General features: G+C 34.3%; 1 protein-coding gene across 4 annotated transcripts in view; it reads right to left on the bottom strand.

The window, feature by feature from the left end:
* LOC125076147 (protein NDRG3) overlaps window positions 1–23,482 on the bottom strand; it is a 79,853-nt gene that overhangs the window by 7,356 nt on the left and 49,015 nt on the right. The gene's annotated exons all lie outside the window — the stretch shown is intronic.

Here is a 23,482-nt window from a genome sequence, read left to right as displayed (position 1 = left end):
TACGTTACGTAACACTGCGCCACCCGCCACCCTACATACATAGTGGTACTTGCGCCAACTGTACGAACCTTATTTTCATTTATTTTAACCTTACAACTGATCGACTGCTTTCTTTCATTAGTTTACTGTATCTCACATGTCCGCTTCTAAATTACGAAGATGTGATTGAATTCAAAAGGAATTTTGATATTTATTAAATTTCTAACGTCATTGTCTTCTCGAAGTCGTGAATGTAGTTATCTGGGACGCGGCGATATGGCAGTTGTTTTGTAAATTGATTTTCAAAGTACTAGAGCACTAAAGAGATCTTAAGCTGCAAAGTGGTGAAAGAGAATACTTGCTTCAAGAGATTAGAGGGCTCAGCCGAAGATCGGTTGAAGTGCTTTGAATCTGTATAGAGCGAGTTTCTAAATAAGTTTTATAAACGTCATTCAGAGAGCGCCTGCTGTCGATTGTAAATTCGTACCGCGCGCAGTAAACTCAGGCAGAGCAGATCGTGGACGCGAACGGCTTGCCACTACTTCGCATTGTGTTTTCGGGACCTCATTAAAATTAGTGAGGGGAATGAAACAATTTTCCGGTAAGCGATTCTCTTTAGTTCCGCGCAGTCTTGGCCAGACGCCGTAAGTCAGTAGCCGTCGTGCCGTCCCGAAGCAGACTCTATCGAGCGGCGGTTACATAACACTGCGGTACCAAACACGGACCCACTTCTTAGAAAAGGACTTTCATTACAACTATTTATAAGTAACCTCTTCCTTAATACAGGCAGTGGTAGTCGCCGGGAATGTATGCCGCTAACCGGTTTGCCTAAGAAAAATTATCCCCTATCGCAAGTTATGTCACAAGACCGCCACGCTTAATACAGAATAACAAAGCATTTTGCGTTAGTTGGATGGATACGTTTTCTGTCTACTATGCTAGCGACGTAGCAATTTAAATGATTACGAAATAATCTTTCCTCGTCATTTTTGTAAGACTTTCGTCGGGCGCCAAATTTGAATGAAAATATCGTATGTATATCACGCGGATTTGTTGAACAGTTTAATATGATACAATGACAATTATTTTAATCGTAAGGTAGGCCCTAACTCTATACGTGGACTGACACACATTCGACCAGCGCCGTGTGCGACAGGCGGGCGCCAGACGGTCGCGTCGGTGGCCTATTATTGCAGTTTATTCACCTACCCTCCTCCATGAAAACAGTTTACGATGACATTCTATTTTGTTAGCTTTCTTTTGACATTTTATATTGATTTCATTGACCTGTCTCTATGGCTGGCAGTTTTAAGCGGCAGCCGACTGAACACAGTTAATTATTAAAAATTATATTTCATCTTTTAGCGTCGTATCAGTCGATATTTACTTTTTGTTAAATTATAATTCAATGGTTTTAATATTACAAAAATACTTTAACCTGAAGGAAAGAAACACATAATTTTCGGCGCTGGCGTGTAGGGCGCGCGCTCGTGGCGTAATAAAATTGAGGCGAGGTAAGCCAAATGAAATGGGAATTCATGTATGTTTGTCGGTCGCTCACCCAGTTACGGGGTGTACGTACTGTACGTACGTACTGGTCGCGTCTTTGGTGGATAAAACAGGAGCCATGCTAATAATCTCATTTTATTTTCTCTATTTTAATTTTCCGTATGAACTCTCAAAACAATTTTTTTCTTAGTTTAAAATCGTTAGAATATATCATGTAAGTTTTTCCAGTTAATACGTCTCGTTTGGTTGGCCTTTAGACTGTTACGTAATGGGAAAAAGGCACAGGGCATTAATAATTCTGTAAAGGAACCGGGCGTCTGAAGTCAGCAAAGTTTAGTTGTTCGAGAACGACGGCGGAGTCGGCAGACATGTACATATTATATCGACTGTATTTTCATAGACATTGAACACCTGCCTTTTCAAACTCGTGCAGGAATATCATTGTCAATATGAAAGATGAATTATTTTTTGTATTTATTTGGTAATATTTGTTAACTTGTTTGCATCAAACTCGGGTTCGATTTCCAGTTAATCACTTTTGATTGTTTCTGTTCGATCCTTTGGGTTGGAATCAATTCTCTCGCAATATTTGATACACGATACGTCAGCCCCTCAGCTATTCCCGACCCGACTGCGACCGGGAGCCGATACATTGTTTGTAACCTAGAAGGGTTTTAGTGGTATCGAGAACTTTCAGTTGGAACACAATCATGTCAATAAACATTTGTTTTGTGAACCTGTGAGATGTCACTTCGCCTGGTGACCGTTTCCATATCTCAAGTACAAAATAAAGAAAAGTTGATTACTCTACAATCTCAGAAGGTTTTTGTGTTCTCAATATGCTATGAATGTGATAAAACAATATTCGTCAATTTTTTGAATTAGTTTGATTTAATTTCAAATGTTTCATATTTATTGTAAGGTTTCCACTCGAAACAGTAAAAATAAATGTCGCAGACGTTTGGCTCTGAGAGAGGGCGAGCCTGCGTCTGGGTGTTATCGATAGTAAATAAACGAAGGACTTTAGAAGGATTTTAATGATGTAACAATATTATTTAATTTACGCAAAGTGCGGATACACACGCACGCGCACTCCTTCGAGCAAACATGCAATCATCCTGGAACTTATATTTTACAAACTCCATAGAGTTCATTTCAAAGTTAAGACAGGAGACTTGTTTGACACTGATGTCACAAATTATATATAAACGCCCTTCGAGAGCAATAATAATTAATATTATTAAAATATTAATATATTAATGAGATGTCTTTTAATACATGTAAAACAACAAAATGATCAAACAACATGAATATTATATTTTCCCACTGTTTGATAAAATATATAAGTAATATAATATGAATGGGCATGTAACGTCTTAGTACACATGTAAAGATGAGATGCCTAATAAAATTGTAATTGGGACGGCGACTGTGTCAGAGCGACTCCACAGTCAGGAACTCCTCATTATGACCCGAAAGCAATGTCACGCCGCTTACGTCACACGTCCTGTTACGGAGGAGACTTACCAGCGACACGAGTCGTGAGAGAAATGGCACAAATAATGTTTATAGATCTATTCACTCCAGCGCCCACGGTAAAATGATAATTTTTTTATAAAATAAACTTAACAAATAAACGTCGTATCACGCACACTAAGATATCGTGCAAGCATCTCCCACTCATACAAATCGAAGCGTCGATAATAATTAAGCGCGTCTTCCTTTAAAGTAACTTTAGCTGGGGATGAAGAAACCTGCAAGTCTGTTCGCCGCATTTAAGCAGTATGTAGAATTCGTTGCAAACCTACTCCTTGAAAGTAAAGAGGCGCACACACACCCACAAACAGGCGCCATGATTGTAAATCAGGCGGCAGCTTTTAAATAGTTAGTAACTACTATAGACAAGTCTTATAAATACTTGCGGCAAACTTAACAATTTAAATAGTACTTCCGCCAGCTTGTCTTCTCCGATCTTCTCGGAGATACTTACGAAATAAGTTGCGAAATTCCGAAGCTGACACAATGACACTTTACGTTACGCTAAGACACATGCAGGGCGCAGTATAAATGCAGTAGCATTGTTCATCAATCGAGTTATTTTCAAATATAGTAATTTTTGAAGTTTTAGTCAAATTTATTCAATATAGAGTTGAATTCAGATATATGATTTCAAAAAACGGTCGCTCCGCCTGTTCTCCGTGTTGACACATTTTAGTCGGCGGCCACTTTCCTTTCTTATGCACGAGTACAACTCGCAATCTCCGAAAGTCTTGATCGAAATAGCAAACTATTAGGTTGTTCGGACAGACATTCCGTTTTTAACTAAATAAGTTTTTTCTGTTAGTGAATATTTTACTTCATGTTATGTCGTCCTGTCCTGTCCGGTTGATGTAAGATCATGGCAGAAGGTAATAACATGATCCTATGCTCATTGCTGACAAAAAGCTGATAGGCTGGTCGAATTCGATAAATTTATATAAGGATAAAACTCTTAGATACTCATTAGATACATATTATAGGAAAAAAACAACAAATCAAAATCGGACCGTCCTTGTAGGAGCTGCGGTACCACAACTTGACAACCACATAGCACGTGAAATAATATGAATAATATTATTAGAAATTATTAAATAAAAGTATTAGAAATGTAATGAAGTGAAGACGTATGAGGTTTTGAGGAGTAAGGAGCTCTCGAGTCGGTTGGGAGCGCTACGAAATTGGAAAAGTTTGACATCCCCGGATGTTCCTAATCGCAGCCCCAGCGTCGCCGACGTAAGTCCAGGGGAACGAAATTAAATTATTATTATTTAATTATTCATTCAATTGCAAAGGATACGTTCGAATTTTGAACGAGATAGATATTGCCTTATTGAAAAAATGCTCAAAATAGATTCACATAAATATATCGATAATTTTCCTTGCATTAGTTCGAGGATATATAGTCAAATACTATTTTTCTAGTTGTGTCATTAATTTTGAATACAACTAAAATTCAGGGAATTTAATGAAGTCGTTTATTTAAGTTTATCGCCGTTTTATGTCCTATATTTATACTATTGGCAGAAACTCTATTTTATTCGACCGATCGATAGAAAAATAAAATAGTATGGTCAGTCAGAAATATTGCTCAAGTGTGTGATCAAACAAGTTAAGATGGATTTTGTCAAAGCCTTTGTCTTTTGCAATTGCATGCCTGCTTTACTAAGTATGCTGTACGTGCGAGTCTCTTAAATATTGATTTTGTATGTTATATTTAATGACTTCAGTTTCAGAGTCAACAGCCTAACTTTCTCAATTTTACAGAAAGTTTACAATCAAAACTGAGCGCAAAAAAAATAATGAAAATGTCAACAAGAGACATCAATTGATCGCGTTAAAGTGGTTTATAATACATTATATAAAAGCGTACATAATCACAGCCTGTCATCGAGTAAAAGCAAAGGGCTCGTTCAAATGCTGAAAATTAATAATAACGACAAATGAACTTTTTATGTTGTACCGACCTCGTTAATCGGGAGATATTCAATTAATCTGTTTTCGAAAATATAATAAACACGCGCACGATTTCATAAATAATAGTTCCATTCATTAAAATTATAATATTAAATCTCAGCAATTTTGGGGTCGTCTTTTAAGAAAATACACACTTGGGACAAGTCGTCCTGAGTAGGCGGTTTAATAAATAAATAATTGTTCGGTGTCGTCAAGTACGTTTGCCGTGTGCTGTTGAATAAATTAATGATATTAAATATGATATCTGCCAATAAGGTGTTAATTAAATTTACTCGGAATTTCGTTCGAGGCGATGCGCGCTGCGCACCGTTATAGTATACCTATACATTTACAAGCACTACACGAATTTTAGAGTCGGATATTTCAGTACTAATTACTCTGGATACACTTTGCAAATTCCTGGATCAATAAAAAGGGATGACCTTTTTTAATGACATAAAACAATTTTAATATGTTTAAGAGCCATATTAAAAAAAAAACAATCTTTAAGCACTCTCTCATGCTTCGTATCATGAGATGTACAAAATAATAATAATTGAGTTTTCATTAAATACACTGAACCTCAATATTACTGTTATTTTACCGAAAGAGTTAAAACCATGCACGGCGGCCGAGCTGTGACGTCACATTAGTAATCCTTATAAATGAGCTTCCAATCGGTTATCGAGGCCGCGCATAATTCCGTCACCGTTAATTTCATACGGTAAACTTCAAAACGTGATAAAAAATCTGAGCGTGAATATATTTTCAAGGGAGGTTGAATGCGATATTAAAGTATGTTCACCTAAATGAATGGTCGAAAGAGTTGCGTGAGGTGTAATATATCTGTTGTCAGATTCCGTGTCGTTGGCGATATAACTCTTTGTAATACCATCGTTATACTCAACTAGCACAACCTTACTAAAGAAAGTAAGCAGGTTTTATTTTATGGTGGGTTCAACGACAAGGCCTGGAGGCGTTCGTACATATTCTGTGCAATCGGTTAATATAAGGTACAAATTTAATCCGCCCCTATTACCGAGTAAGCACGAAAAATCTGAAATAATCTTTCACGGTTTAACGCACTCAATAACATAATCAATACTTACTATATACTAATATTATGTATACTATATATTGATATTACTACTTAAAGTAACTTTGTCTGTATGTTTGTTGCTCTTTCACGGCTAAGCCATTTAACTGAATTTAATCAAAATTTTAAATTTGAAAAAAGCACGCAACCGAATTTGTTGACGATAACTAGTCAAATATATATTTAAATTTACATTATCATTATTTTTATACAGCTCAGGTTATAAATTGTACAAATCGCTTCTGTAGAAAAACGTAGAAACGTAGGATCGTAGCTTCATTAGCAGCGCTCCCTCCTGCCGGGAAACACTACGAAGAATACAATTATTATATAACTACTAATACTATATACTAGATAAGATGCATTTACTTTTATTATTGAATTGAAGGTTTAACAAAGATCCCCACAGATCGACTGTTTTTGTTGAGAACTTCAACTGGTCACAGTGGTCCGGATTTAGCATACTTAAATAGATCTTAGGTTTATTGTGATGGTAGGTACGCCACATAATCGGCAGTATAAAATTTTTCGCCATGAAAAATGGTCAATCGATCATACGATAACCCTCAAATCAGAACGTTTGGCAATCTGTTTTTTAAGATTTATTCTGAAAAGAAATATACCAATATGTATATAAGGTCGTGGGTTTTTCAAGCATTAAACAATTTGATTCATCTAAAAAATAGAGTTTAATTTTGTTAATAACAAATAAATTTTACAATACAAATGATTAAACTAATACAAACCTAAAAAATAGAGAATCGACAATTGCAATGTTCATGCTTTATTTATTTCCTTAAAGAGAACTGGAATTGTCCTTTCCACTCTTAACTGAACTAAAATACTAATTAATAAAAAAAAACGTTTATCACTACGTTTTAAATAAATATTTAAATTAATTGACACTTCTTATGTCATTAAAAAAATATTATATAGTTTTTTACTGAGACGGCCTCCTTCGACTCAACTGCCAACACTCAAATGTAATCACAAAGCTTACATCTCCCCCCTTCGAAATATAAATGAGAAAATTTATATTTCCTCTTAAGTAATATTTAGCTGTGAAAACTAAAAATCAGTATGCATAGGGATAAGCTTTGTGACATGATATAGTCCAGTTGATCTTGTTCCACGACCAGTATTTATTTTAAAAACTGAATCCGATATTTTTTCTTCTATTTCAAATGGGCCAATTCTAATTTCATCCATCTTTTTTTTGTTTAATTTGTTCCCATAGTCAACATATACCATATCTCCTTTTTTAAAATCATATTGTAATCTATTCTTGGCAAATAAAGTTTTATTATAGTCATGCGATTTTATTGACCTTTGGAATGCTATTTTCCTGTCTTCTTCCAAACTTTTTGTTAATAACTGTTTTTCTTTTAATTCATGTGGTAACAAGTCTGTAGATTCCCCAGATAACAAATATTTAGGAGAAAATCCTGTTACAGAATGGTCTGTTTCATTATATCTGTTTCTACATTCTTCAGCTATTTTTGACCAATTTCTTTTTCCTTTTGATTCATTCATTTTGCATCTTATTTTGTTTACAATAGTCTGATTTAGCCTTTCGTTTAAACCATTTGAGAACGGTGCGTCTACCGCAGTAAATATTAATTGAATGTTTCGGTTCTTAAGATAATTTTTGAATTCAATCGAATTAAAAGCTGGATATTGATCAGAGAGTAAGATGTCTATTGTTTCTTCTTTAGGAATTTTTTCTATGAGTTTAATGAAGTCTCGAGCGTGTTGATTCTTAGAACATAGAGTATATGCATATCTAGTAAAGTGGTCAACTAGTAGATGTAAATACTTTTTTGTTGATCTTTGCCCACCAAATCCTCCTATTGTGTCCAGTGACATTATTTGAAAGGGTTTATTAGCTGGGCCCAATTGCGATATAAAGCCATACTTTTTATTTAACCTTGTTTTATTTTTTATACAAGTCTCACAGTTTTTGCATATATATTTGATATTTTCTGATAGATTCGGTGCAGTATAAAAGCGTTTTATTTTAGATTCTGTTTGATTTATTCCAGTATGACAATATTTTTCATGGGTTTTTTTTATTATAATTTTACTGTAATTTTCACTTAAAAGTATTTTTTTATTACTTTTACCACTTTTTTTATAGTAAATTCCATCTTCTAACACAATGTTCTTTTCATGTTCTTTTATTTGCAAATTTTGTGCTTGATCACATTTTATGTCATGAATATCAATAATATTAACCGTCCTTAAATTATCTTCATTATTAGCATCTATGTCCAACACTGGGTTTCTGCTGAGACAATCTGCTTCTGTATTATTTTTTCCTGGGAAATATTTTATTTCACAATTATATTGTGACAGATAATATGACATATCGCCTAATTCATCATCAGGTCTGTTTCTTATATTTAACTTCTCTAAGGGTTTGTGATCTGTATAGACAGTAAAATAGTTTCCAATCAACCAATGTTGCCAAAATTTTATACTCTCTTTTATGGCTAAGCATTCCAAAAATATAGCTTTTTTATTTCTTTGTGATTCATTTATTTTTTTAGAAAAATATGCTACCGGTTTTTCTTCACCATTATGTTGAATTTGTTTTAAAACTGCTCCTATTCCTACAGCACTGGCATCTGTATAGATAAGTATTGGTGCTTGTGGATTATAAATGGCTAGTATTGGTTTGGAACACAAATAATCTTTAATTTTCTGAAATGCATCCTCACATTGTTGTGTCCAATTAAATATCTGATCTTTCCTCAGTAATTTATGTAAAGGGTCAAGAACGATTGAAACATTTGGAATGTATTTTCCATAAAAATTAATTTTCCCTAAAAATTGTCGTATTTGTTTTCTATTTTGAGGAGCAGGAAAATCTTTAATTGATTTTAAATTGTCTTTTAGAGGTGTAATCGTATTTTTTTGTAATATATGGCCTAAATACTTAACAGAATCACTTGCAAATTTGCATTTTGTAAATTTCAACCTGAAACCCTCTTCTTGAATAGCATCCAACAATTTTTTTAAGTGTGTGATATGTTCATCAAATGATTTAGAAAAAACCAGTATGTCATCAATAAAATTCACTGCAAATCCCGACAGGTCATTTTTTCTTATAATATTTCCCAAAATTCGTTGAAATATGGCCGGTGATGTTTTAAGGCCAAAGGGTAAACAAGTCCACTGGTAATGACCTTCCTGTGTTACAAAACCAGTTTTGTATTTGTCTGTAAATTTTAATGGAATAGACCAAAAAGCTGAATTTATATCTAGAGTTGTAAAATAATTACAATTTATTGTTTTTGTTATTAAGTCTTCTATGAGGGGAAATGGTTGTGATTGAGGTATGATTAGTTTATTTAAATCTCTGAAGTCTATGCATAATCTACTTTTTTTTCCTTCATCCCTTTTAAAAGCTAAGGTCACAGGTGCCGCAAACGGACTGTATGATTCTTCAATCAATCCATGTTTTAACAGTTGTGAGATTTGATTTTCTATCTCTAGCTTGTCTTGAACTGAACATCTATAAGGTCTTTTATAACAATATTTTTCAACTTGTAAATCTATACACGCTTCATAGTTCTTCACTTTTCCAGTGTCAAATTTATTTTTTGCAAAGATATCAGTGTAACTATCCAATAATATGTTTATCTGTTTCCTTTGATCAGTATTTAAGTGTTCTGTATCTATATTAAATTTGTTTGTATCTATACCTTCATTAAAGTTTACAGCATATTCTTTTTCTTCTATATATATTCCCATATTTTTAGTTTGTTCGTCTTCAAAATTATTCTTATTTCTTATTTTGAAATTGTCTGTTTTTTGTATTTGGATATTTAAATTCTCATCATGAGTCAACCCAAATTTATGTATTGAATCTAATCCTAGTATTAAATCATACTCAAAATGTTCATTTTCATAGATAAATGCATTTATTTTAATCTTCTTATGCAATAACTCCGCATCTAACGTAATCAATCCTTTTGTTTTGCCTCCTCCACTTATTGTTTTTATTGTGTTATAAAAATAATTTGGTTTCATATTCGTCACATGAACTAGTTTTGAATTTATTAATGTTATTCGTGAACCAGGATCATATAGTCCCTTGGCTTCTAATGTATTATTTAACTTCACTGTAATCTCAATAAGTGGAGGAAATTTTAGTTTTTTGGATCTTCATTACTCAGTTCAACTTTTAATATTGAATTAGAACTAAGGTTTTTATCATCTGTTGTTTTTTTTCCATAATTATACCAGCAAACACTCTCTGGATGAGATCTATTCATTTTTCCTTTATTCTCACAAATCCTGCATGATTTTTTTTCAGTTTGTTTTATTTCTTGTTTATTGTATTTATTCACAGTGTTTAAGTTTTTCTTTATGTCGTTTTTTCTTGTTAAACTTTCTAATCCTCTTATGCTGTTAAATAAGTCATTTACTTCTTTAAGGTTTTCTCTGTCTATTCTATCCGTTACAAAGTTTGGTAGACCGGTGGCAATCAAATATATTAAAGTTGGTATATCTATTGATTTGTTTATTTCTAGTAACAGTCTCTCCTTTTTTAGAGCGTATTCTAACATTGATCCTTGTATATATTTAAAGTTCATAGCGTACCTTATTGGTGACCAACCTTTATCAGCAAATGTTTCACTCAAACTTTTCTTCCATACAGACCAATCTGAATCTATAGTATGTTTAATAATCATTGAGCTGTACCAATCTACACAACTATCTTCCAATAGCAATCTTAGAATTTCTACTTTTTGTATATCTGTATCTATTTGTAATCGTGCACATTCATTTTCAAAAGTATCTAACCATTGTTTAACATTTGTTGTATTTTTTGAAAACTTCTCTATTGAAAATTCTGATATTAATCTCATCTTATTTTCTGGTTTTTTCAACAATATTGGTTCTGTTGTTAAAGACTCATTTCTTTGTTCTATTTTTTCAAGTAAAAACCCATCAAACTGTAAGTTGTCATCATCTAAATATGTTGATTTCATTTCCTTAGTTAATGTTATCCATACCTGTCTCTTATCGTGCCTTTTCTGAAGAGATTTTTTTATTTTGTCAAATATTTCATGCTTTATTATTTCTTTGTGTAGATGCACTGGTTGGTACTCTCTAGGCACAATATAAGTTTGGTTTTGTATATCCGTAATGGAGGTTATGGCATAAATACTTGTCTTATTATCATCTGGTTTTGCTTTTATAATAAATTCAAATCTTAATTTCTCCATTACGTAGGTACAAAAGAAAATATTTCCTTTTTTTACATGTAACTAAATTGTCGATTTATAAGGTCGTGGGTTTTTCAAGCATTAAACAATTTGATTCATCTAAAAAATAGAGTTTAATTTTGTTAATAACAAATAAATTTTACAATACAAATGATTAAACTAATACAAACCTAAAAAATAGAGAATCGACAATTGCAATGTTCATGCTTTATTTATTTCCTTAAAGAGAACTGGAATTGTCCTTTCCACTCTTAACTGAACTAAAATACTAATTAATAAAAAAAAACGTTTATCACTACGTTTTAAATAAATATTTAAATTAATTGACACTTCTTATGTCATTAAAAAAATATTATATAGTTTTTTACTGAGACGGCCTCCTTCGACTCAACTGCCAACACTCAAATGTAATCACAAAGCTTACATGTATCTGTACGTTGATCTCGATTATAGACTATAAAGGATGACAAGTATTCACCTCGTTGTGATCGAGTGATTATTAAACATCTAAAAATCATTGTTAAAAGAAAAAGGATCGAATTAAAATGTAATAAGTCATTATGACATGGAATGGATAGTCAGAACCTTCGCAGAAAGGCATGTAGTGTGCGGGTCGTGAGTGTTGTACGAGGTCGTTGGACGTAATAAGTTACCCGATGTACTGAGCTGCAGCCAACGTCCGTTGACGACCGACGTACATGCAATCCTTGCACGTTAAAAATCGGTGCAAGTCCAAAACTCTCTCGATAATACGCGTATTACGATACGATTATTATATGATAGCTCTTATTTTATTCAAATAGTATAAGTTTTAAATTTTTTCAATCGATTATTCAATACGTACAAAATTCGCACTAAATAGGCAAAAATACCTCAATACATTAAGCTCATCTCAGACGTTTTGTGGCATGTATGAACAATTGATAGTCTTAGTTATAATACTCATTAATATTATATTTACTATCTGGATGCATGAAACGGGTTCAAAGTAAATTTACTGTTATTATTACTTACATTTAGATGAAAGCGATATTATAAATCAATACCTAGGCTGTGTAGCCATGTTATATGAACGGCGGTGTATTCTGAGCATTATTACAGAGATCGGTGCAGTGTTGACCAAGCGAGTGCCTACCTGGGCTTAATCTACCGCCACACAATACAATCCTTCCAAAGGTTGGTGGCGCATTGGCGGTGAAGGGGATGGTTAATTTTTCTTACATTACTAGTTCCAAAATCAAAACAATTCGGAAACTGATAGAGATAAGTACTGCTAGGGTAGTTTATTTTAGTAATTGTCACAGTCTTATGTCATATGGAATGTTGTTATCGGGTAATGCAGAAGATATTGAAATAGTATTTATTCTGCAAAATTATGTCTCGAACTATTTACAATATGAGTTCTTGGATAGCATTGCACGATAAATTCAAAGAAATAGGAGTATTAACTGCTGCTTCACAATATATTTATGAAAATATAATATTTGTGATAAGAATACACAAAGATATTCCATAAAATCTGGTATACATATTATTAATACCAGAATTAAATATAAATTTGTAACTCCTGCTTTCCGCTTACATACGGTACTGAGAAGGTTTGTCCTATATATTTATCTTATAACACATCTATCTCGTTCTGCCCTGAAGTAATCATATCACTGTCTCGCTCAAACCTCAGCAATTACAATTAAAACTATTCTGCAGTATACTTTTATTGCGTTGTCACTTAGCAACAAACACGTAAACAACACATTGATTTATTACTCAAGCTTTTCTAATTTAGCCTATTTTTAACTTACTTGAACTGAATGTATGTAACACGAACGTTTCAAAAACACATGTCATTAAGCTTTTAGTTTAACTTTTAGGAGTGTCATGAAATGGTTATCTGTCTATTTAAATCGCAATCTTTACTGAGCGCAGGCACCGCGAGGCAGATTCTTATCGTGAACCTCTACGGTTCGTCACTACATTTTCATTTCTTCAACAATGCTGCCATCACACCTGAACCATCCACATGGACCATTGGTGGAAACCGTATATAAATTCGTTCGGTAGTTTTTGAGTTTATCGCGTTCAGATAGTCCGACAGATGCGGCGGGAGGATTTTGTTTTATGATATGTATGTATCTATATCGCAGACATTTTCGTAGAAGTTCGTAAAGTATTTTTGGTTTTATTTTGTAATAATATTGCAAGTAAAGGAAACGTCGACGAGGATTACGAGTACTCGATTTCGTATATGAAAATCCTAATCTTAGGCAATATACGGTCATATTTCCATCGTAACAATTCAGTAAAGAGACTTAAAGCGCGTAATGCCCATTTAATAGGTTCCGAAGCATTATCGAGGGGTTTGCTGAATCGGTTTGTTAATATCGTACTAAGCTTTCTTCAAGATTTTAATCTGATGTGAATTTCTTCGAGAGTTAGTCGGACATACTATAAGTGTATTAGTATTTAATGTATTATTTTTATAATAGTTAGAGATATCCCAATGTGAACGTCGAAGCAACGAGGTCGATGGTCGAGGACCTGGAGACCAATGAAATATTATATATGATATATTTAACATCATTTAAGTTTTAATATTAAATACAAATACCACTCACGCAGTTAAAGCTTAAATAATAAATTAAAATATCTGCAATTAAGTGTAAGTATACTTAACTGCATGTAAGTGCAATTAAGTGTGGGCGAGCGGGTTTTGAGTTTCATTGGGGCAAATAAACGCCCGCCCGTGAAACCTGTCCTTAAGACGGTGGGCAGGTCTTTAACAGGGAACCGGGACCTTAACGGGATGTCACTGACTATACAAGGATCAAACGTACCAACTATAATTCACGGCTGAGTTACTACTTACAAATGAAGCGTAAGCATACATAGATCATATGATACCAAATGATATTAGTCGTCGATCCGTGCATATGTTTTTAGCTAAGGGACATTTCGGAGCATTATTTGCGGCGTCTCTCGCGGGAAATTAGAGACCTTTGAAACTCGATTCAGATTTCTACGGTAAATATACCAGATTCGATATTAGTACCAAAAGTAAACCGAGAACCGCAGATCGGTCCTCGGCATGTCGCCGAATGATCGATTCTCACTTGTGATATTTACTCGTGATCAGGTAGTTGCTGTCTGATCTCATTTCGAAAATAAAATTGGTATCCATGACTAATAATAACGGTCATAAAAAATAGTTTAATGACAAAAATTGTTATGATAGCGGAGTGTGTAGGATTAGATTCGGCCAAATATTTATCCATGAAAACTTACTCGAGTAGTGTCGTAGAATGAGTTTCAACTCTTCGCTTTAAGAGACCTTTATTCGTGTGGAACATTAATGGGCCGATACATTCCTCTTTTTGGGAAAGACACTGAACACGCTCGAAATTTTTTTTTAGCATGGTTGAAAATTCAGCAAAGAGATTTTTCGAAGGCACCGGCGAGATTCTAATATTTAAATACCGAGTGAATTTAATCATGAACAATAACGATGACGTTGAAGAGATATGATTAGTCGACTAGGGTTGGGTTAATACTCTCCGAGGTAGGAGGACGGAATTGGATAACGAGAGAGATTAGCGACTTTATTGCATTCCGAGACCTTGCTTGTCGGGGGAAGCGCGCCTGACTCGTATTATTCACTAATATACTTATTTATCTAAACACAATATTGTTCCTACGCTTGATTTAAGCATTCGTAACAGCAGCAAATGTAAAAACATAAAAAGGTTCGTTAATTGTATAGCAAATGAAATCCATCGATGACGACTTGTGCAACATAAGAAATCATACCATATGTTTTGGAAACCTAAAATCAGATGGAGGTATCGAATCGTCTCAATGAAACATTTAGTAATCATTTAGTCGCTGTTAGATAAAATATAAAACAAAGTATAAGGTTGAAAAACAATGATAATGGTCTGGAACTGGGGCAAGGTACGGGCTAGGGGACGATTGAAACTAAATTGAATGAATATAATATGAATCTGAAAAAAATACTGGCGTAATACTTTTTACATAAGTTTCGGACCGCTGTTAGCGTCTCTCCGGTCAAGTGGCTGGTTTACAAGACTGCAGATCATAAGATCTCCTTAGAATCGAAAACCTTATGATATGATATCATAATAAGGTTCCCAATTCTAAACCAAGGAATTTCCTAAAATTTTTCAATTACAATTACAATTCATTATTAATATATTATTTACGAAACAAGATTTGTTATGCTTAATTATTTAAGTTTTAAAATACAGATTACCTTGAATTAACCGTTCAAGGCTAGACTGAAAGCGATTAACCCGAGGGGACGGCTCCAGTCGGAGGCATTGGTGTCCTCAGTTCGCGTACGCGAAAGTGCTTAAATGGTCATTAAAATTTTAAATGGTGTTCTATTAATCTCTCTGAATAATCCGCCGGTGGCATATTATAAGAATTAAAATTAAAGAGAAACATAAGCAAAGATGTTTTTGATTATACATTCGAGTCTGAAAAGCTCGTTTGATTCGCTTCGATTATGATGACCATGGGTTTACTATTATCAACTTTCCTCTGCCGTCGAACATTTCGTACAAATTTAAACAGATATAGTGATTATGAAGTGGGCGAGCTAATCTATAGCAATAACATAAATGCGAAAGTGATTCTGTGTATCAGTTACGCCTTCACGGTTAAACTGTTAAACCGAATACGATGGAAAACCCAGGGAAAGAGATAGACTCCACGCGGGCGAAGCCTCTTACTTCAGTACCCTAAGAATATTAAATACCGTGACTAAAAGCGCTGCGTTCTGGATTGAAAGTGTTCAGATTTACAATTCTTGATTAACTATTTTTTAGACGTTTGGTGATGTATATCTATTAGTTTAATTTTAAAAAAATTAGAAACACAATTAAAAATTATAAGACAAACATTTAGCCCCGACTCTCCGAGGGCTGGCGATTTTGTCCCCATAGATCAGTTAACATAGTAGCGTTATTTTTACAAATTTGAAACGCTGTAACGGAAAAGCACAGATGACTTTGTTCGCCAACTCTTTTATTATAATTATTAATGGGTATGGGCATTCACCAATCCGTACTTATAAACAGTCGGTCAGCAGTTTGACCCACCCTATCGACGAGCGGGCAGCGAGCAACAATATTATTAATTACGGGATCGCATTTCAATTACAATTACAATCAACGTCGTAATATTGATACAGCTGCAGCGGTACATCGTTAACAGTGTCCGATGCAATCGAGCGCAATGCCTTAATAAAACAACTAGTTGTTATTAATTTAAGACGTGCGATCGAACATTACGTGCGGTTCATTGCGTATCACACTTGATTTGTCTTATTCAGCTGCACCTGCGAGAACAAAGTTAGAATTATAAGTGTACTTAGACTATTGAGTCTAACAGGTTCTTTATATTATTTAACACAACTGATTGTGTATAGTTTAAAAAGCGAATGCTTTGTTACATCTGGACGATACATAATATTTCACACAAGATTATACAGAAGTTAAGCGTAATACCTATACATATTTGTTGATTTTCATTGATTATTATTAATAAATGACCTAATAGTAAAACAATTGCAACGTAATTACATTCGAATATAATTTTGGTAAGTTGAACTAATGAAAATAATGTGGCTTTGTGCGTAACTCATCAGAACCTCGGCGTATATATAAATTACCAATAATAATTGTTTCTATGGACCCCAACTTTTCGGCCTAACTTGATCGGTTTATTATTTAAATATTTTATAGCTATGATGTGAATCGGAGTATTGACATTGTTGTGAAGGTTAAGTCAGAAGCTTTTTTTTCGTTTTATCAAAGAAACCGAGGTGTCTAATAGGTGATAGTTTCGAATTAATAAACAATATAATTAAAAGATTTAGAAAATATCCCGTCTATGTTTGGATATTACTTTATTAACCTAAACGATGTCCCATACAAATTTGGTTCACGTCGTATGTAAGTTTCTCGCTTAACGAATGCTGTTTCAAATCGTTGTTGAATTTGATGTCTTAAAGTTTTATATTTATACTGACATTAATTTATGAGAAATAGTCCTCAAATACAGATACATTAGTATCATATTTATCGAGGGGAGAAGCTAACAATGGCCTCATCAGTGGCTCAATGTAAACTCAACTTCATTAGTTTTACGTCCGCGGCGCCTTAACGTACACATGTTCCGAGTTGTTTACCGGATACCTCGCACTGAGCGATGGGCTCAACCTTTGTTCGAATAATTTTGCACATAAGTTGTCGTTAATTTAATTTAATAAGTCAAAATGTATAAAAACTATTATTTGCATTAACTTTAGGAGTTGACGAATCGTCGTAAAATTTAATAATTATGAATAATAAAAACATAAAGATAAAATACAATTCAGACTAGCTAGTAAAACATAATATTCAAGTAAGATAGCGCGGCATCGAAGCACGCCGCCGCCGCCGTGCAGCGCTGATTTTACGAACCCTGAAGAATTTATTGCTACAGAAAATTTTATGAATCTAAATATTTCTGATGAAGATGATTTTTCAGTGGAGTTGGAATAATATTGAGATAATTGAGCCTCGTTGCTAGATGTTGTTATCGTGTCCAGTGAGGTTTACAATATCTCAATACAAGAGTAATCTTTTATTTATTAGACACGCTGTAGAACACTAGTGGAACTAAAATAGAAACGTCTCGGTCCGCCCGGCTCGCCCGGTGCAGCCCGGAGAGTGTAACTTCAAGTGACACATGCATGCCGTTAAATAAAAACATCGCCACTATTTAATTCTATTCTTACACTACGTATTATTGTTTTTGTATAACAAATTAAAATAAACGTTAATGACTAGTTTGCAAACTAAGATAATTAAAATAATAAATGCACATAATAAACTCAGTCACAGAGGTTATAAAAATCAGGTTGATATTTATAGAAATATAAGTTATAAAAATGAAATATTCCTTCCCTTATTAACACTTTTGTAAATATATACCCGAGCGCTTTGGTCAAACTGTCTGAATCCTTTGTGTGGCGACGGTGACACCTTCGAGTGTCACTACACGTCACTCGAGAGCCATCTTATTTAATATAGAAGTTTGATACAAGTCGCTGAACATTTAGACGACTTTAATATTAAACGTTCAGTCGATTTCAAAACACTACCATTTTAATATTCTCGTTTTCATATAGTTCTTCTTCGTCGTGTTCGCCTTCCTCAGTAGAGAATATTATTATAATTCACGTAACCGTAGTTAGAGGAAAAGGTTTTTTTTAGTGAAACTACTTATCTTATGTGCTGGCTATGTTCCACATTCTGAGTCCCGTCTTAACGTCGATGTATATTAATGTAATATTTAAATGCATTCAAACGAAGATTTCAGTTTCGCTATGAAAATCAATTTTATTTTTGCAGACTAATAAAAAGAGCCGTGTTCGAGTTAATATTGAGATCGTTTTAGCATTAAGCCTGATTCACTGAGTCGAAATATTCGCAATGTGCGCTTCGCACAGTGGATTGTGTGCAAATTTACAAATAAAGTTAACTTCGATCGCCGAGTGGATCCGGGACCCGAACGTATCGTAACACGCTATCGACTCCCACCGATAAATCATGGCCTGTTGTATTTCACTTCAATCGATTATTTCAGTTTGTTAAACCTTTATAATTTTTTATTCTGTTTATAACGTTGTGCTGGTGAATGTATTTGGAAAATAAAGTCGCCGATGAATATGGAATCAAATAAAAAGTAACAAAATCATTTAAAACAGAATTACATACGTTTAAAGCTATGAAGTAAATTAGGGTAAACGATAGCCTTAATTGTACATAACATTATTTGCGTGGTGCGTTGGTCGACAGCGCGTGCCTTTAAAGAAATCAATACTAGTATCACGCCCCGACTCGTTCGCGATCTCAAGGACATGCGGCCTAAATTACCGAAAACATTTCGCGCTCCGAACGATCACTTAATTAAAACACACGAAAAGTATTTGTACCAATAATGAATAATACTTCCGATACAATCCGTTATTTAATGAATTACCTAGAGTCAGCGGGAAAGATACCTATCTAACATCTATGCCATCGGACGCGGCGCGCATGCCAAGCTGCCAGTGGATAGGTGGTCTCCAAAATTGTACATTTATATACTTTGATAAAATACTAATAAAAAGAGTCTTACCATAAATCAATTAAGTATGAAATGTTATTTGAGTAATTGGCACGAAACAGCCTCGGAATATGCGCGCTTCTAGCTCTAATGTTTGTTGAAAGCAAACACTGGACTTGGACCACATTAACCTTTTAAATATATTGCGATGGTTAAGGCTTGTCGCGCACACGACTCGTAAGCGCCCGCTTCTGCGGGATATAGTTTGGGAGTGGACACACTCTGTCACTGCATGTGGCATAGTTTCAGAATCTGTACTTGATATCCGTGGGAGTGGGATGGAATCGTCGCAGCGCCGCCAGCCAGAAGATTATGAACATTTGCGCGTTACAGATATTGGTCGTTGATTGGTGAAAACTGGTGGTACATATAAGTTGTATTGCAACCCCCTATTGGATAATGGAAAAATACATATCATAAGACTGTGATACTTTTATTCTAAAATAAAATTATTAAAATCATAAGACTGTGATACTTTTATTCTAAAATAAAATTATTAATATCTACGAAGTTACAAATACATAAATACATTAGCCAAGAAAATTAATTAAAATAATCGTAAAATAATCAAGCATACTCGACATTACAAAATGTTCATTCCGCCGGCGCGCAATAAGAACGTTAAAAGTAAAATATTGGCAAACATTAAAGTATCAGAACGGAGCAGATTACGACTGAAATTTAAAATTCAACGACTACGTCCAGTTGCTGTTTCGTAAATTTAACTGAATTAGGGGATATCTGTGTATCTCTAGTGCGCCCAATCGCGGTTGATGACATGCTTTTGTATTAAAATCATGTTACATTTGTCATATAGTTCATGAGGCTGCAGCTCTAGAGTTCTGGGGATGTATATAAATTTACAATAAAACCTAAAGTAAGTAATTTAGTAGTGTCACGCTTCGTCTGCTCCGAAAGCACATTCAAGCCCGACGCGACGGTCGCTTCGGGTTTTGTGTATGAACAGAACAGAACCAACCTTTGTTTGTTCACTAAATATCTTCTGCGCTTGAATGGCTAGTCTGCGAGATTGTACGCTGTGGTCAGCAGGACGAACACGGTTGTGTTACAATCGTGGTAAGCCACTCGAGTGAATTTTCTACATGGTTTCCGAGATTATATATGCTGATATCTTGTGATGTATCGAATACGAGCACGTCACAAATTCGTTTTCGATACCTCGTACTTTTATGACATTCGTGAATTGAACGCGCACGTAATAAAAAATAAGTTATGTATGTACTCGAACACACTTGTCGAGATTTGAGTTAAATAATTTGGGGATTAACTCAACTCAAATCAACCTAATAACAATTTGATCGGTTGGTATTGTGATTTAACTAAATTTTTGTGCTAATGTAAGGTGTACTGTTTACGTTGTTATGTCAGATAGAATACTTTTTAGATTGTAACATACTTTGATCTCCTCTAGATCCAAAGACAAATACATATAATTTTGTGAAATGTATAAGATATTTTATCCTGATTTAACGCGGGTAGATTGTTTACGCCAATTAAGTTAATGTAATGCTTATGTATTTCATAAATATTTTAAATTTGAATTTGAATTTCATAATAGCAGAATGAAGCGAGCGGTTGTGGATAGTGCGCGACAGCCCGACGCTCAAACTGGTAATGTAATGTAACGTGTTCAGTGCGTCGCCACGTCGCGCGTCGTGTAGCGCGTGTAATATTCAATAGTCGGTCAACTGTAAAATGTTCACCCAGTTTTATTCAAGTTTCAAATTCATAGAATGGGTATTAGCGAGCAATTTCATTTATAATCAGCTCCGAGCCTTCAGCTTCCTTTAGACTGATTGTAGTATCATGCAGCCTGCCGGCGGTACATCCGCCAGCTAAACTAAGACACCAAAAGTTGGTTGACGGTAGAATATAAATCAATCGATTACCATCAGAGACTTAAAACGGTTTAAATAAATAATATATAATCTATAAGCAATATAAAACAATGTCGATTTCTGCCTTCGTCTGCATTTTCCGCTAAATTCTTCTGACCCAATCAACAGATTTTGATGCGGATTTCACTAGTAGATAGAGCACCAAACGAGGCCATTTTGTATAATATATACATATATTATACAAAATGGCTACGACAGAGTTTTATCCAAAACATACGCTTATATGGCTAAAGGCTGGATTAACCTAAAGAGATGCCTCAATGTACTAGATAATTGTAGGTCTTAAAATGTCCCGCAGAATAGTCCGCGATGGCATCTTACGAACACTCAATAACTTTTATCTCGACAGAGCCGGCGGTTTAGGCGGGCGTTGTATGTCCGTCAGTAATTTTAAGATTTTATGAAGTAGTAAACGTTTTATTATATAGTAATACCTACTTAGCATTTTCTTGCCAAGTACATTTTTCATTATCTTTATAAATATATCGCACTCGTGCGAATCCGGATCGCTAAAACTATAAAAGTCGATTAACAGTGGCGTCAATGGTCCACCATTGACTATTAGGGGATTACATTTAAAGAATCAACGAAGCAGTAGGCTATAGTAGTATACTTGTATGTATTTTTTATATTATAAGGTTTTGTAAGCACTCGCTTTCATCAATTATTTAAATTTCAGAGTAGGAATAAAATTTCCAGGTTAATCCTCGGGCTTTAAAGATTATTCTATGTGATTTATCCGGACTAGCGCAATAGCTTTTAAAATTAGTGCTAAAAATAGACACGATAAAAAGGTTTATGTTCTGCTACTGTACTGGGGCAGAGCAGCTTCAACGGCATTGTATTAACTATGAATTTATTTATGTGTTATTAATGGAGAAATCGTCTAATGAATACATTAAGAAATCACAAACCCTTAGGACAAAACTACCGCGGAAGTATTCATCGTCTCATACCTCTAATCTAAGATCCTATGAATCACAAACCCCAGGGCCCTTATAAGCACACACCGGAGCGCGTAGACTCTGTTAAAATTAAATGGAGAAGCATATCAAACTATCACATGTAAGAAAAGAATTCAGGCCAACGTGAGAAACAGTTAAAGAGTCAGTTCTCTTTAATTGTTAACATACTGCCGTTGTAATGATGCTTGAGAATCAGAAGTCATATTAGTGTAAATGAACTGCACAGATGTATAGTATCAGGAATAAAGGCCATTTGACAGGCGTATACACACCAAAATCTAAAATAATAAATAAATTGTAAATATTTAGCTGGGGTCTTTTGTAATTCTGCCTAATTTGGTTTAAATCATCACGCCACGTCACACGTGGTGTGGGAACTACTCCACATAGAATGTTAAGTTATTTACTGTTCGTATTGTAACATTTTGTCAATTTATAAAATGTCCCTTCGAATAAAGTGTTCTATTTGAAAGTCAATTCTAAACAATTCCTTAAAGTAGTTTTGTTTTCTACCAAGGAGGATTCTAAATTTAAACGTGCAGGCTCACAGGCTGGTTAGCGACATTATTCAACATTTCTTTGACTACGCGGCGGTATTCTCCAGATGTCTTTCGTCATCGCCGAGCACAAGATGGAAAAATGATTGTTCGGATTTGAAAAAGCATCTGTCGCTTAGATTCACGTATTCACGTGCAAACATATATTTGTATATGCCGTATATCAATATATAAGTACCAGCTTCGACTTCCACGCGCAATAACTTATTAAGTCTTAGCTCTAAACAGCTGCGACTTGGAACTAATTATATAATTTTGAGTCGTGATGTAAGTTTGTCCTTATTCACTAACTTAAAACTTTGCAAGTCGTAATAGTATCTGTTTATACTTGCTATATGTAAGTTGAGGTACTTGAGACAAGTGAGGAATCCACTAGTTCTATATTAGTATACAACTCGTATGATGTGTTTTTTAAATGGTTTTAATTTTCATATAAAACTTAACTTGCTGGTAGGGCTTTGTCCCGTCTGGGTAAGTACCACCCACTCGTCAGACGTCCTACCGCCAAACAGTACTTAGTATTGTTGTGTTCCGGTTTGAAGGTTGAGTGAGTAAC

The sequence above is a fragment of the Vanessa atalanta genome, chromosome Z (assembly GCF_905147765.1).
Source record: "Vanessa atalanta chromosome Z, ilVanAtal1.2, whole genome shotgun sequence".
Lineage (NCBI taxonomy): Eukaryota > Metazoa > Arthropoda > Insecta > Lepidoptera > Nymphalidae > Vanessa > Vanessa atalanta.
Note: the sequence above shows the minus strand (reverse complement) of the source record. Positions and strands in the feature narration are given on the sequence as shown.